The sequence below is a fragment of the Suricata suricatta genome, chromosome 15, assembly GCF_006229205.1.
Source record: "Suricata suricatta isolate VVHF042 chromosome 15, meerkat_22Aug2017_6uvM2_HiC, whole genome shotgun sequence".
NCBI classification, from domain to species: domain Eukaryota; kingdom Metazoa; phylum Chordata; class Mammalia; order Carnivora; family Herpestidae; genus Suricata; species Suricata suricatta.
In genome coordinates this window covers 47,408,034-47,425,595 of record NC_043714.1, presented here as the reverse complement: position 1 = coordinate 47,425,595, position 17,562 = coordinate 47,408,034, and the positions used below count along the sequence as shown (strand labels likewise).

The 17,562-nt window shown below is 36.2% G+C and overlaps 1 non-coding gene across 1 annotated transcript; it reads right to left on the bottom strand.

Annotated features, from left to right (window-relative positions):
- Positions 1-17,260: 17,260 nt before the first annotated feature.
- Positions 17,261-17,362, bottom strand: LOC115279543. Its single transcript, XR_003903503.1, has one exon. It is a non-coding gene; the product is annotated as a U6 spliceosomal RNA (small nuclear RNA).
- Positions 17,363-17,562: the final 200 nt, after the last annotated feature.

Genomic DNA, 17,562 nt, shown 5'->3' with positions numbered 1-17,562 from the left:
TGGATCAAGATGTTGGTTTGGAGTTGCTCAAGAATAGGCATTGATTGCACCTAGTGGTAGCCTGGTCTTCCCCTTAGGAGCTAATGAATAATTACACTTAAATTTTAAAATTCTGCATTCCTCTTTATAGTAAGAACATGGGATCTTGCTTGTATTGTCTTTTGCTTTATACTATTTTTCTTTGAGAGACACATCACCACAAAAATAGCCATAAACTGGGAAATTTTTTCAAATTGATTAATTTCAAAATTTTTTTCCACAATTGCTGTTTATTCAAGATATTCTGCTGAAAACCATGGGATGACTATGATACGGCATCCTAAGTAGCTTGAAATGTTGGTTAATGGCAGAGAAGTAAATATTTAGACAACTAACCATGCCTAATATGTTAACTTTTATTCTGATGCTTAAGAGCAATTATTTTTTTCCCAGGGAAAGTATTTCTAAAACTATTTATAATAACAAAGGAACACGCATGGAACACTCATAGAAGAAGTAAAATTTGACTTTAGTTTCAAAATATTGGTATGATTGTATCTTGTAAAGGTGGGGGAAAAAGCATTCTATGTGGAGAGCACAGAACACATTAGGTTTGTTTTGAGTATACAACAGATACAACTAGAAACAATTGGTGGATGCTATGGGAAAACGGGAAATCAAAGAGAATTGGCAACACCATTATTAACATTCAGACAAAGCTTGAGAGTTAACTACTTGGTAGGAACTGATGCAAGGAAAACAGATATCAGTTTACTTGGACTAGAAAATTCATGATATTTGCAAACCTGCATTTATTACAGAAAGTTACATAACCATGGGAACATCCAAAATGTCAAACTTCAAGGGAACACCCAATTTCATGACTTTTAGACACATAGTATAATATAGTACACTAAACCTGCAGATTTCTCTAATTACCATGCTACAGAATAACCCAGAAATTGTACCCTCAGGGACATAACTTCCTGTTCTCCTTATCATCCATTTTCTCAGGCAAAGGAAAATACCAGCAACAACAACAACAAAAAAATGAGAATTTCTCAATTAAGACCAGCTTACCTCAAAATAAAAATTAGGCATAAAAACAAAAAGGAAAAGGATGATATAATCACATACTCAGTTCCTCCTGTCTGATTCTTTTAATTTTTCTACCTGATCACTTTAAAGTTCCCATTATATAAATTTTGATATTTTTTCATGGTCGTGGAATACATATGGTATACATGGGGAAAGTCTTGACTTTCTTCATTATGCTACTTAGTAAAATGCCTATTTCACTTTGTCATTTGGAAGCTTATAATTAAAGAATCTAAATACTTGATTTATTATAAGGTTAACTACTAAGCATAATGTTTTCTATCATTTTAGCAAGTAAGGATCTTAAATCCATAAGCTTCTAATCTGGACTGATACTAGAAGGGAAATAGAAAATGTATTGGGCAAGAAGCCAGCCACTTCCTTCCATTTCATATGTGCATATCAAACTCTCTGCATAGTTTTCACTATGACTTATAATCTGAATTCTATATTTCTGTAGAAGCCTTTCTAAAGTACACACTTATAGTCCATCAAATTTGTATTCATCTTTTTCCCCCTTGTTCTAGAACTACTTGGCTTACTCAAACACCCATGTATTTACTTTTTAATTTTTGCTCATCCAAATATAAACATTCATACTTTAAAAATAACATATCCATATGTAAACCCTGTCCTAATCATTAAGGTCAGTTAAAATAAAACATAGGCTATTATATTTATTTAAATTTAAATTATCTAATTTTTTTCCACTTTATGTTCTCTCTTCTATGAGTACAATTAAGGATCCATGACATTTCCTGTGGAAACTCAACCTGTTCCATTTAACCAAAACAACATTAATAATTATATTTAGTATTATTTTACATTCAAATCTTTCACCACTGGAGCAGTAGGAATTCATTTAATTGAGCAGTTCTGCCCTTTCAGTACTGCCTGACATTTAAAAGCTACCCTTGCTTTTGTGCATTTGGCTTCTTCAGGAAACCCCTCTTAAACATGATGATGAAGGTCTCAGAAGGGCACAGTCCATGAGACAAAGGAATGGGACACGTGATGAAAGATGGCAACAAAATGTTTCAAGCTGGGAAACAGACTCAACCTGTCTTAGAAACTACGTCTGTGTTTGTGGAGGATGTACTGGTGGAGAGCCAAGAAACAAGCCAATTCAGGACTTAGAGGCACACTAGGTTTCAAGAACATGTAGGTGGGACCAATGGGCAGATTGGTTGGAATTTTGCATTGAAGCAATTAGAGTCTAACTATGCTCATCATCACACAGAACAATCCTTACCCATGCAGTTTCAGGCAGATGCCCAAAGATGTACTTACTCTCTTAAATCAGAGGGAGCTTAGGCACAAAAATCGGAGCTGAGGGAGCCATCATGAACACAAAGGACTAAGTGAATGTTTCCGTCCCGATGTCTGAGAACACTAAACTTCAAGCCTTCTGGCCCTGCCCAGCAGCCACACTTGCTGTCCTCAAGCAGAGTGTTATGGATTTCTCTCTGAGGAAACCAATCTAAATCTACCAAAGTGAAAAGACCTATCATAACCACCACATGACTTCCTAAGGAACTCGCTGCCCAATATCTTCATAGCTGCTGAGCTCTTTTGTGTTTCACCACCAGACATTGGAAAAAGAGACAAGAACAAATGCATATGGACTAAAGAAAAGTGGAGAAAACAGAGGCAAAAGCAACAGAAGAAAAGTTCAAGAGAAATAATTTAATAGTCACAAAGAAAATGTAAAATAGTACATTCCTCAAACAAGAATAGTTAGTCTTTAAAAAAAACTCAGAAATTCTAAAAGAGATCTTTGAAATTAAAAAAAAAGTGATATCAGAAATGAAAAGGTTAATAGAAGACTTGGAAGGTAAAGTTGGAAAATCTTAGAAAGTAAAATGAGAACCCAAAGAGATGAAAAAATAACAAAGAAAAGATTCTTAAAAGAGAGTCTGAATAGAGAGTTCAGAAAGAGAGAACAGGAAAACAAGAGGGCGAAAATTGTCAAAGAGTAGAGAAAAAGATGTCCTAGAACTAAAGACTTTGAGCCACATTCTCATAAAATTTCAAGGTGCTAAAGATAAAGAAAATATATAAGCTTCTAAAATAGTTTCTAGGGAGGAAAAAAAATCATACAGAAAGTATTGACTAAAGTGACATCAGGCATTTCCTTAGCAGCACTGGCAACCAGAAGACCATGTAAGCACACCTTCCCAGTTCTGAGGAAATGCATTTCTATTCAAGAATTCTCATTCCATCCAGATTCCCAATCACATATGAGGGAAGAAATAAAAACCTTTTACAGATGATAAAGATCTAAAATATGCAGCCTACCATAGGCATCCTTTAGGGGAAAATTACTAAAGGATGTGCTCCATGCAAACACAGGGTGAAAGGAACAGAAATGCACACATACCATTCTACATGACTTAGTTGTCAGATATATAGATATAGATATAGATGTAAAATAACATTGAATAGTGTGTTAACTAAAGATTTGATATAAATATCATGAGAAGAAAGAGTAGAAAATGAATAAATGGAGTAAAGTCCTGGACTCCATTGGTGGGAAGTCTAAAATAATATCTAAAACTAAAAAAAAAAAAATCAAGAAATAGTCATGTTAGAATGTTATTCAGAAATATGGAGGGAGTCCTAAAGGAAGAGTGAGAAAAGTTACAGTTGGTGATATCTTGCGCCAGGAATCAGAGCTGGGAAGGCGTGTCACAAATGACTGCTGTTTTTAATTAAAAGTTCTGCAAAACAAAATTTACTACTTATTAGCATTAAAAAAACAAAACTTTTAACAGTGAAAGGATAGGGAACATAAGAACATCATTAACCTCATGAAGTGTTTTCACTACAGGTATTTTAAATATTTAGCTATATTTTTATAAAAATTAAATAAACTAGATTGTCTCTTTTACTTTCCTTAACATTGTGCTGGAGTTTTTATTCAATCCATAAAATAGGAAAAAGAAATAAATGACATACAGATTGATAAGGAAGTGAGAATCTTTCATCATTTATACGTGGCATAATTATCTGTGTAGAAATGCAATAGAAACTCTAGCTAAATATTTAAAATAAATAAGAAAGCTCATCAAGGTTTCTGGATAAAATATTAGTAGCACACAAATTTTCTCCCTCAGCATCTTCATATTTGCTGTTCCCTCTCTCAGGAAGGATCTTCCTCCAACTATTTGAATAAATATCTTCCTCACTAAGTTCATGTTCCTTTTCTTTGCACCATTCCTTTTATCCATAGCATATATGACTACTTACTAATGAAAGACATTTCCCCTGACTGGACTATATATATATATAGCTATATGAAACTCTCAAATATTTGTATAAAAGGTGTAAAGCTATGATTGTGGCACTGTTTTAAAAAGCAAATGCTCAGAGACAGTTGTTCATTTATAAGTTAACTAATAATTAAATTGTATAATACTCATGTGCTAAAATACTATTCAAAGGTAAAATAATGGACAGTAATCAATAGAGATTTCAAACCTTTAATATTGAGAGAAAAAATAATATTGTGAGAAAAAACCAAAGAACATGGTATCATACAAATTATGTGAATTTAAAAATATATGCACCAACAGCTCAATGGAATGTATTTGTAGTAAAAGGTAAATCCTGGACTGAATATATGCCATCCTCCAGTGAGAGGAAGGGAAGGGGGTCCTAAGTGGAGGAGGTGGTGGGGTGGGGGGTTTAAAGGACATCGGCTTTGTCTCTAATGTTTTTGTTCTTAAAGATGATCTGAATCAAACAGGACTGAATGCCAATGTTCACTTTGGGTGGCATGTACAGAGGTCTTAAGAATATTTTTTATACTTATATGGCTTGGGTTTGGTTTAGTTTGGAGGGTTTTATTTGTTGTTGTTTGGCTTTTACTTGTTTGCCTTCAAAATTTAAAGAAAAAGGGCAGAATAACAAAGATGAAATCCTGCCCTTAGGAACAAGAGGTGGCCATCAGAAAGAGAACTGGTTTGGCAGATAAAAACCAACAAAGACCTAGACTAATATACCAATGTTCAAGAACCATTTGAGATCACTCCTCCTATAATTACAATTCCCTTGTGATTAGCAAAATCTTATAACCCCCCACTCTATCTAAATCTATCAAAATGACAAAGTGAAATTCTCAAGTTTTTAGGACTTGACCTTGAGATTCTGAACAGACGACACAATGTGGAAATCAAATGCAATTACAAACTGCTTCATGGTTAAAAGCATGGGCTTGGCAGCCTCAGAGCCCACAGAGTAAATCCAAACTCTGTCACTTCATGGCTGAGCAATTTTGAGATGGCTTTTGCCCTCTCTAAACTTCTGTGTCATCACGTAATAATAATGTTAGTGTTGGAGCTCAGCATCATCATAATATATGGAAATAGTAATATTTTCCACTTTATGGAATTGTGGTAAAAATTAAATTTAATTATGCTTTTAAGGCTTCTAGCACAGTGCCTTGCTCAAAGGCAATAGCTCAATAATAGCAGCTACTGTTATTATTTCGCTGCATTTAGTGAATGAAACATTGTCCTTTCTCCTTTCACTACAACATGTTTGACTTCTGTGTCATCTGACAACATGATCGACATTAAGCAGAAAATGTAATTGGAAATAACTTTTTGGGGCTCCTGGGTGGTTCAGTTGGTTAAGTGTCCGGCTTCAGCTCAGGTCATGATCTCACAGTTCATGGGTTCGAGCCCCATGTCAAGCTCTGTGCTGACAGCTAGCTCAGAGCCTGGAGTCTGCTTCGGATTCTGTGTTTCCCTCTCTCTCTGACCCTCCCCTGCTCACACTGTCTCTCTCTCTCTCCCTCTCTCTCTCTCTTAAAAATACATAAAAACACTAAAAAAAGAAAGAAACACTTTTTGGTCTTTCAAATATACCATTAATTCGCATATGCTTGTTTACCCATGTGTGTGAGTGGTGGGTAGGAACACCTGCCTGGAATTCTTAGGCATTGCTCTTCAGGATCACAAATGTGCCACGAATCCACAGGATTACAGAGGGAGCTGCCATGTGGGAACAAGTGACGCCACCCCATGGCCACAGCTGACTGGCTCGTCAAAGCAGAAGAAAGCGGAGTCTGGAGAGAAGAGAATGAAGGAGGCCCTCAGGGAGCAGAGGAGTTAGGGGAGTTTTCAGTTCAAGCCTCCGCTGGTTCCTTAGGTTCAGTTGTATGTTATGTTTGGGTTCCATGTGAAGTCCCAAATCCCCTATATTAACTCATATTGCTGCTTATACTATTGGAGTTGAGTTTCTGTTACTTATCACCCCAAAAGTTCTGGTTAATGTAATGTGAATGTAGCACAGGCAAACATAGCAACATTCCCCCTTGCCGGTTGCTGGCAAGTAATCAGAGATTTGATTCATCACTCAGGAAAAGAGATTCATAAAATAATATAACTTACTTGCAACGCGATGCTATACCTCTATCTTGTAGGTTTAGAAATAGTCACCACGAGTCTGAAGAACTGGGAGCATTAGAAAATTCATGAAATATCCAACTGAATGAGTGGGGTATATGTCTGTAGATCATCATTTCACCCCATTCTGTTTATTTAGACATCATTAAAGCACTTATAAAATAAGAGTTCTTCTAGATTAAAAAAAAGGTAACAGAGAAATGACATGACTTGGCCTAAATACAGTTAAATAATACAAGGAGACAGAATGCAAATGAATATATTTTGTGTGTGGAATAGATATGCTGCTAATTGCGTTCACTTATTATCATAGAAATGACATGTTTTCAGCTTTAGTTATATGCCGCCACAGATAATAATTGAAACACAAACATATGAAACAGTAATTTAGTGGCAGACTTTGTAATTACAAAAGTATAGTAAGGGTTTGTTTTGTAAACATATGTGAAACTCCTTGGTACATGGTGTAATTAACACAAACATAAAAATATAAGAAAAAAGCTTAAAAAAGAAATTCAGCCATATTATTACTAAAGCAATGGTCCAGATAAAGACATACAAGACTCCATGGGCCCAGAGGTTTTCAAAAGCTCTTCCTTGGGACATACGAACTGGTTAAAACTTCTTAAAAACAGTACATATGCCTTGAAATATCTACTTACTATTTATTAGAAATAAAGAGTACAGTTCTGTATTTCAAGCAGTCCAGTAGTACAATCCTAGATTGGTTTTTAGGTTTTTTAATGAGTTGGCAAGTCAAGCACTAATGTTAAACTCTTATTCTGCTATTAGCTATTTGATCCTGGGCAAGTATCCCACTGTCTATGAGCCTTGGTTTCCTCATCTGTAAAGATAGGTGACTAGGACAATTTATTTAGGTGAGTGTATCTTTTAAAACTTACTACCTTGGTTCCATACTAACTAAGAGCTGAACTAAGATACAAATGTTCAATGACTCTTATGTTATTGTAAGGGACAGATTTTCCCTCCCGCACCTAGAGTGGTAGGCTAGAGGAAATAGGTTGCTTTTGCACAATGAAATTATAATTGTAATACAGATGATTTTCCTTGTCCTTGTGAATTCAAATATTCGAGGAGTATATGCCATAAAATTTAACTCTCCTAGGCTCCATGCTAAGCATTTTATAGACCATCTCATGAATATTCAAAACAAGTTCATCAAATAACCACTATCTTCCCCCATTTTATGTATCAAGAATAAGACACAGAAAAGCCAGATACCTTACCCGCAACCAAACACAGTACCTAATGGAGCTGGAACTTGAAACCAGTTAAACCAAAAACCAAACAATGACAAAAGGTGATTCTACCCTTTTTATGCTACCCTTTTTATGCTAGCGTTAGTCATTTCAATAACTTGTTCATGTGCCAGACCATTCAAAAACATAAATTTATTTTCATATAAAATAATGTGATTCAGAATAATGATATTTGCCCTAAAATATAATAAAGGAAAAGAAAAGGAGAGAAAAGTTCAAGGAATACTTGGAATTTGAAGATGAAAAAAGAAGTAGAACTTAGTATTTGGGGTTGACATCTTTGTGGCCCAAAGAATATGGGGTCAATTTTCTAGAAACTAAGCTTAAATATGAGCCTTATAGCATCCCAGGTTTGTAGATAAGGATGTAGAGGACAGGATGTCATTCAGGTAAGCCAGCAACTCTCTGGTCTCCCCTTCAGGAGTTAGACTCTGCTGTCCCTGGTCCAGCCCGTTGACACCAAAAGACAAGCGTCATAAACAACTATGCATCAAGGTAAATACCAGCCTGAGAATGACTAGTGGGTTATCTCAGCATGAGAACACAGTAAAAAGGAAAACCATCAAGAAAGGTACTTGATTTTTCAGAGCCCATTATTATTTTATACAAGATGAATATTAGCAGAGGAATATTTGGGGAACCTGAAAAACCCTTCATTTTCTTTGGTGGGCACATACACACATCTTAATGCAAAAAGCACAGAAATCCCTATCTCCCAGCTCGACATTTCCGAACATGCTCAACAAAGGGTGCACTCGGATGAAACATCAGTTAGCTTTTTCTTTCACTGGGAATGTGCTTATTAACTGTTGTTCAAATAGTTTGTAGACATAACAGCCCTGGGAGTGAATGTGGCTTTGTATTTACAAGGCAGTCATTTGTTGTTATTTATAGTTCTTTTAATTTTCACCTTTTTACATTTAAATTTTCTTCCAAAGGTTATGATTAAAATAGGTAGTACTTACGAGAGGAAGAACTCTCTTTAATGTGCACTTTTATACAGATTTTCAAGCTTCAGGAAGAAGCCAGAGGTACCTGGTTTGTTCCTTTGTCAATTTTGTAGACATTTATAATTTGTTTCCCAAGAAAAACAATCATGGTATCATTATGCAAAACTAAGAAGGAGCCACTTTTAGTAGAGGTCATCATTCTTAACAGATGCTCTTCCTTTTGTCTGTTAGCTAAATTGCTCCAAATAAGAGAAGTGAGGGGAACTAACTTTATTCAAAGTGTTAACAGTACAAGACTCTCTGCTGGCTCATAGACGTTTATTTCATGGGTAATTCTTAAACTAGTAATGTAGGCATTATTATGGATGAATAGTAAGCAGAGTGATTAAAGGGATGACTTTAATGTTGCATGTATTTGAGTCTTCATCTAAACTCTGCCACTTATCAGTGGGATAACCTTGAACAGGTTATTTAAATTCTTTGTGTCTTGGGGTGCCTCGGTGGCTCAGTCGGTTAAGCATCCCGCTTTGGCTCAGATCATGATCTCATGGCTGGTGGGTTCGAGCCCTGAATCAAGCTCTGTGCTGACAGCTAGCTCAGAGCCTGCAGCCTGCTTCAGATTCTGTATCTCCCTCTCTCTCTGACCCTCCCCTGCTCGCACTGTCTCTGCAAAATAAATAAAAAACATTAAAAAATTTAAATAAAGTCTTTGTGTCTCAATTTATTTCCTTATTTTTAAAAATAGAGAAAATATTTGTACACATGTAAAAGCTTACTCTAAAAATTAAATGAAAGAATGTAGGCAGAGCTCTGAACATAGTACCTAATAATAACTCCAGTATTATTACTTTTCATTTCTTAGAGGGACAAACTGAGGCACAAGACTCTGCCCAGAAGGGAAGCAGTAGAATGTTATTTGAAATGTTTTTTTAACTCTAAAAACTAATACTATTTGTACTACTTTGCAATAGAATGAGTGGTGACCAAACAGAATTTTATGAAATATGGTACAGAAGAATAATATTTTTCAGACTGAAGAGATGAAGACAAATATTTTTTCCTAGAAATGACCATGTTAGATGCACAATAGTCTCATTAGGATATTGTTACAAATACTAGGAATTTATTCAAATAGGTATGTCTCTAAAAACACGTGAGTAACCCCAAAAAGACCTGTACCACCACTGATGAGAATGCTTTTTTACAGAAAGTCAAGAGTCAAGGACAGAAAACACCTTCCCTTCAAGTGCCCACACAAAGCACTCACCCTATTCAAATGGAAGAGAAAATATCCCATCCTTTACCAATGACTCTCAGTAGTCAATACTCCTGCACTACGCCAACATGAAAAAGTAAACTTAAAACTCCCAGTCTTAATGGAGGAGGCAAATTGAGTAAGAGGCAGTATCCTCCCTCTTGATCATCATACAGTCCGTGCCAACATAACTTTCAGGTATCTCATTCTGCTCGCTCTCTCTCTCTCTCTCTCTGCTATTATTAGGGCCAAAACCCCCAAAACCAAACCAACAAACCCAAAAACAAACAAAAAATAAACAAACAAACAAAACATGTACTGAGAACAACTACCCAAAAAACATTGGAATTAGCAGAAGCATTTATGGAAAGTCCAATGTTTCCTATGTATTTTAGATTTTTAAGTAGTAAAATACAGACTTTTAGAAACCACTCACATAAGAAAAAAATCATCTGGTTATTTTTCAAAATGAGGTGTACAATATAGTGATTGAACCAAGGTCCACACACACCAACAGCACCCTCTACTGTCAAGTGACAATACATTGAAACTAGTATTGGTCACATTTTGTTTGAAGCCATAAATCTATTACATTTTTCCAATGATAATATTTTGTCATGCAGTAAAATTTGGTGCTATATGTGGGAATATATGTACTTACATGTTTTAAATTTATATATCTTGCACACTTATATCTATGTATATATCTCTATCTCTATCTATCTATCTAACAAATAGCAATGAAGCAAAATCATTACCAATTGGCAACTAACAATCCATTCTGAAAAAAGAGGTTTCAAAATAAGGAGGAAGAAATTTATGGGAGAGGGAAGATGTGGTAGCCAACCTCCAATGGTCCCTGCCTCCTGGTATTGTATTTACATCTTGGGTAGTCCCCTCCCACACTATACCAGGGTTGGTCTGTGTGATCAATAGAATGCAGCAGAAGTAGTGGTTTGTCATTTCTGATATTGGATCATAAATGACACTGTGTTTTCCATCTTCTTTGTGAACTCTCTCTCTGTCTCTGTCTCTGTCTCTCTTTCTTTCTCTCTCACCACTCACTGAGGAAAGCCATATTGTTAACAACCTTATAGAGGAGCCCACAGAGTGAAAAGCTGAAGCCTCAGGCCAACAGCCACATGAATGAACTTCAAGGAGATCCTCCAGCCCCAGTCAAGCCTTCGGATAACGGCAGCACCTGCTGACCACTCAACTGTAACCTCTTGAGACACCTTGGGCCAGAAGTGTGAGACTAAGCCTCACTCAGATTTGTGACTATCAGAAACTTTGTGAGATAATAGATGTTTTTGTTTTAGGCTAATAAGTCTGGGGAAAATTTGTTATGTAACGATAGACAACCAATAGGAGAAAGGAAAGGTGGAGGAATAAGATGACACTAGGTAGCAAAGGTAGAGAAGATAATATTAGCATAATAAAGTTAAGAATAGGGATTGTGACAAAGTATATAAAGATATATATGAAAGTTATAAAAGTTATAAAGATATATATATGAAATTATGAAACTCAAGGCCAAAAAATAAATAATCCAATGGGCAGAAGACATGAACAGACATTTCTTCAAAGAAAACGTACAGATGGCCAACAGACACATGAAAAGATACTCATAATCACTTATCATCAGGAAATGCAAATCAAAATTACAGTGAGAAATCACCTCATACCTGTCAGAATGGCTAAAATCAGCAACACAATAAACAACAGGTTGTGATGAGGTTGTGGAAAAAAGGAATCATCACACACTGTTTGTGAATGCAAACTGGTGAAGTCACTCTGGAGAACAGTATGCAGGTTCCTCAAAATGTTAAAAGTAGACCTACCCAATGATACAGCAACCACGCTTCTGGATATTTACCCAAAGAATCAAAAACACTAATTCAAAGGGAAGGAATACATGCATCCCTATGTTTATAGCAGCATTATTTACAATAGCCAAATTATGGAAGCAGCCCAAGTGTCCATCAGTAGATGAATGGATATAGAAGATGTGGTATGTGTGTGTATATATATATATCTCCAGCCATAGAAAATAAAAGAATGAAATCTTGCCATTTGCACTGACATGTATAGAGCTAGAGAATATAATGCTAAGTGAAATAAAGTTAGAGAAAGAAGGATACCACATGATTTCACGCATATGTGGAATTTAAGAAACAAAACAAATGAACAAAGGAGGAATAAAGAGAAACAGAGACAAACCAAGAAGCCTACCCTTAACTATAGAGAACAAACTGATGGTTAGTAGAGGGGAGGTGGCTGGGGGAGGGGTGAAATAGGTGATAGGCGTTAAGGAGTGTACTTGTGATGAGCACTGGGTGATGTATGAGTTGTTCAATCACTATATTGTACACCTGAAACTAATATAACAATACATATTAACTAACTGGAAGTAAAATAAAAACTTAAAAAAAAGAATTTTGAGAATTGTTTGCTTAAGTGTGCCCTTTTCACTTGCATGTGTTTTTTCCCCTGGGTTTTGCCAATCACTTGCCCACTCCCCTTACATTATATATTCTGACCTAAATGACGATATTTGTACCTATTGCTTTCTGACATGCCTTTCAATATACTGGGACAAACGGTCATAGAGAATAATGATAAGACAGTTATTTCTCAGAGAAAAGAAGATATTTGAGAAGTGTGTGTACGTTTGTCTGTATGAAAACATGCATGTGCAGCCACATATGTGTGAGTGTGTCCCTCTCAAATTTAGAAATGTAGAATAAGATCAATTTCACAAAGAAATACAAACCCTTACCAGAAAATTCTCCACAAGACACTAGCAAACTTTAATTAAGTCCAATTAGAAATCCCTGCTTAAACATACATTTCATCTCTGTGGAAATGTAAATTTCTTGAATTACATTTGGGGGATACATACATATGGGGGATAAAAAGAAAAGATAACAAGGCACGGTATATTTAGATGGTCAGCTGCAAGGTCATATTTCAGTGAGAAGGATGTGAAGAGCCATAAGAACCCTGGAATGGAAGTCCTGAAATTTGGGCACTAAATCTCACTTGATTATTACCACTGCAGTGTTTAGGCCAGCAGTGGCTCATGGTTCAGTTGTAAAAATCAAGTAGTCTTAAGGAATCCATCTAAGTCAAGAGTCTATGAATTTTTGTAAATGGGTAATAAAGTGAAACTACAATGTAGGAAAGTAACAAGGAACAAGGAAATATTTTTTCTGTCTTTGAAAGAAAATTTAGTATCTACTGGGGAAAGAAATCCCCCCTCAATCTTGAATGGGTTTTCTGTGATATAAGAAACTTAAGGCTATTACTCTTCTCATCCCCTCACTATAGTCTTGGTTTAGGGCTTCTCTGCATGCTCAGCCATGCAAGGTCCTATGGTTGATCTATCAGAAGTATAAGGCAAGTTTCTTTTACTCAAGGAAATTCCAATCTTACTTGGAAGCCACACCTCCAGGATGCACTGAGAGAATGTAATAGATGGTATGTAATTTATTGTCTTAATTCAGTAGAAAGTGGGGTCCTTGTTAGAAGAGATCAGTGGGGACAGCATCTCAAGAAAGGATAACTCAGGAGGCCTCTCAAAAATGAGTGGAACTTAGGGGGGAAGAGGAGAAAGAGGACCTTTCAGGTTGGTTCGGTTTCACCCAACCTTGCTTATAAGAGGCAAAGGTCCTGTGAAACCAAATCAGATCCCTCCATCATTTCCTAGAGAGATGGAAGAGCATCTTCTGAATTGTCAAGCATTGCAGTGGGTGGTTCTTTGTCATGGCTCCCCATCATCACTGCTTCATCTTTATTTTAGTTCACTTTTTATTGTTAGTAGCATTGCTACTAATAATAGCAACATTCCCATGTATGTATCATCTACAATATAGTAGATGATAATACTTCTCTCATTTAGTTTCCCCAAAATATCCTATCGTGTAAATTTTATTTTCCTCATTCGCAGATGAGAAAACTGAGATACAAAAGCATTAAATAACTTGCCCCAAGCTACACAATCAGTAACTGCACATGGCTCTCTGCCTCCATAACTCATGCTCTTTGCACTACATTAAAATGCCTCCTGGTCTTAAGATATGTGCAGCTATGTTCACTCTTTCTCTTTCCATCTTCTGGGTTCCATCACCAGCCTTGCAGAGCACAAACAAACAAAAACACAGACAAGATATTGGTGAAGGTTTGAACCGTCACAGTTGCCGGCATTAAAATAGCAGTTAGAAAAGAAACTGGCCAGAATGGAATAAAGGAAGGTACCTATTTCCAGGTTTTAAGGTGGAGTCAGAAACAGACATCAGACTCAGATTTCCTCACAAAGGATAACAAAGAGTAGACATACTGGTGGAATTACGTGGGGCCAGACCTTCACCTTCACCCATGGAGTCCTGTTTCTTCACAGGAGGGAAGGTCAAGCCAAGACACCTTGTGTCAGACACCCTGCATCGTTGAGAATGTGAATGGCCAGCCTTCCATAATTGGAATTTCCTTAAAAATATTGAACATTTTTCACCATTAAACACTATCTTCAAAATCCTAGGGCAATGTTCCAAGAGCTTTGATTTACCCTGAAATGATTTGGTTCTCAGAATGTTTCAATTTCTGGATTTAGCAACTCTGAGCTGTGGTGCAGAAAAATATATTTTGAAAAATCCTTGAAGCTAAGGGCTCAGAAGAGCCAAGTAGTCAACTAGAAATTGCAGAATATTTTATTTCATTTTTCCGTATCAGCATTAGGATTTCTGCATCATGGACATCCAAACAAATCATGGACATAAAAAACATAGAAATTAGATATCAGGATTTCTACCTTTTTCATATTTATAATTTTTAATAGAAAAGGAAGCTGCCTCTGTTTTGTAATTACCAATTGTTGCATGACCCATATGACCTGCATTCTTGCTGTGCATATAAACTCATCCTAGCAGTCCCTGGCACATACCAAGTGTTCAATAAACAGTTATTATTTGTATGATTAAAATAAGAAGATACTTTTAAAACATTTCCTTGCATCAAAAAAAAAAGCATACATTTGGTTCTGACTATGCAGTGAAAAAGAAATCTTATTTTGAAGAAATCTAATTTGGGAGCCAATTTTTAATTCTATAATTGACAGATTGAATTGACTCTACTCACTGATTCAAATTCTTCTTTTCTATTTTGTCATCAATTCATTCCAATTGTGGTGTTGTCTCTAACACTTACTAAAACAGCTCCCTTAGAAGGCATCAAAAACTTACTTACCTGAAAAATCCAACTTATAACTCAGGTGCAGAATATAGGTATTAGAAAATGCCCCTTTGAGGTTCCCTCCTAGTCTACTCACAATCAATAGAGTCACCACGACCATCACTATCTGGTTGGAAAGTTCTGTTGGTTTTACCTCAATTTCCTTTCTCTTGTCTCTCTCCTTTCAGCTTTCACTTCCTCTGCCCTACTTGGAATCCTCATTCTCTTTCATCCAAACAATTGCAGTTCTTCCCTAAGTGATATCCAGGCTCTTTCCTTTGCAGTACATCCTAAGTATTGCCACGTAACTTACCTTGTCACAAGCGTCACTACTCTCCTACAAAGCTTTCCGTGAATCTCTTTTGTATGCGCCATGACGGCCCACCTGCTCAATCTGTTACTTAAAGTTTTTAATAACATGGACTTCACTTACACTTCTAGTTTGAATTGTCTAGCTATAGAAATTTGTTTTACTCTTCTTAGATAATAACCTTACCTGCTTACTTAACGCATAGGTGTTTAGTTAGTTAGTTAGTTAGTTAGTTAGTTAGAATCTGTCAGGAAGGATTTGCCATCTCTCCCCTCTCCCTTCCACTCTTTCTTCAACGTATGTTATTTGAATTTCAATTTCACCCTTCCTCTTTCAAGAAGTCTTTCCAAATTCGTTCATTCTCTTTCTCTCCCATCTCCACCCCATTTTCTCACTCTTGCTTTCTCTTTCCCCTAAGTCCCATATCACTTCATTTATTACTGTAATGTCTATCTAGTTTTAAGAGTAAGAGTAGTTTTAAGAGTAGTTTATGTGTGCTTGAATCTGAGATCACATTGTGATTGCCTTGAAGACAAGAACCATAGTGCATTTCTTTCAGAGCATTCAGTGCTATATGTAGCACTATCTGGAATTTCATAAGTAGACACCTTATACATGCTTAATGAATTGAAATAACCTTTATACTTGTACTTAAAAGTCAAAAGTCACTGCGTAACATAGACACCCCCCATCCCATATTTAAGTTTCACAGGGGCAGGCGACCTGTTTGTTGTCTTTGTTGCTTGTGCCACAGCAATTAGCACAAAACTTGCCAACTAATAAATATTCATACATGTGTTGAGTAAATAATGATTAAATGAATAAACAAACTAAATAAACAAACAATAACTAAATAAAGTGAGAAACTTTAAGATTAATCGTTGAATCATTTTAAGTAAACATGAATCATCTTAATTGTATAGTTTAATGCATCTCCTGAATCAGGATTCAATACATCTTTTCAAAAGGTCTAATTAAGAAAATGATGTTAACAGGAGAGCTTAGAGTGGTTGTTTTTGCTGGCAATCATGTTGGGAAATCCTGAACATCAATTGGCAACTCACTAAATGAAGCAATGAGGTGTATTGTGGTCTTTCCTAGGTGGTTGAAGCCTGGGTCTCTCAGGAAACAAAGGCATGTATCAGGGGGCCAGTTTCAGAAACCAATATTTGGCATCACTTTGCTGAATGAAGGGGAAACTCATCCAGCTGTTCTCCTGAGAAAGAAGACCTTTGAGAATAAGTTGAGAGCAAGAATAGAGTATGCAGTCATATACACAGCTGGCATCCTTCCCCCAAAGTACCTAGTGTAATGCTCAGCAGAGATAAAAAATGCTGTTGATTATTTGCCTAGCCCAGTTCTATGTGGCCAAGAAGGGTGGGCAGCCATTGGAAAGGATTCAAAAATGTCATTCACTGCCTGAAATTGTAGGACCGATTCCTTTGAGAAACAGATGTTCAGTCCATAACTGCCCAAATTTTAGCATTGGGAAAGTATGAATCACTTCTTACATTTCTTTCTTTTGTCTCTTCCCACTTGTAAAAGCCATTTCAGTCTGTATAAATGCTTAAGATTAGGAAGATTAGCAATATTTCAAAAAGTCCTCTCCTTGGTGAACAAGGTGACATTCACTTTGGACAAAGCTCTGACATGGAAGTTTCACTATAGGAAAACATTGAGAAAACCATCACAGAGATATGTCAGGATGGAATGAATGAAAAGGAGTAAATGATCATTAAGAAAACATTTTTTTAAATATGGAACTCTTCACAAATTTGCGTGTCATCCTCGCACGGGGGCCATGCTAATCTTTTCTGTCTCGTTCCAATGAAAACAAACATTTTTTGCATCATTCTTTCACACAGGTAGTCTCTAATATAAAAAATCATTTCGCCCCCCAAATTAATACTTTATCCTCCCTCATTTTTCAACTACTTGACAGTTGTATATTGCACGGATTGGGACACTCTGTCCGAGAGTGAGTAGTTAAATGATCTTTATCAAACCCCTTGCCATTTTATATTTCTAACAACATTTCACATAATTTTATCCT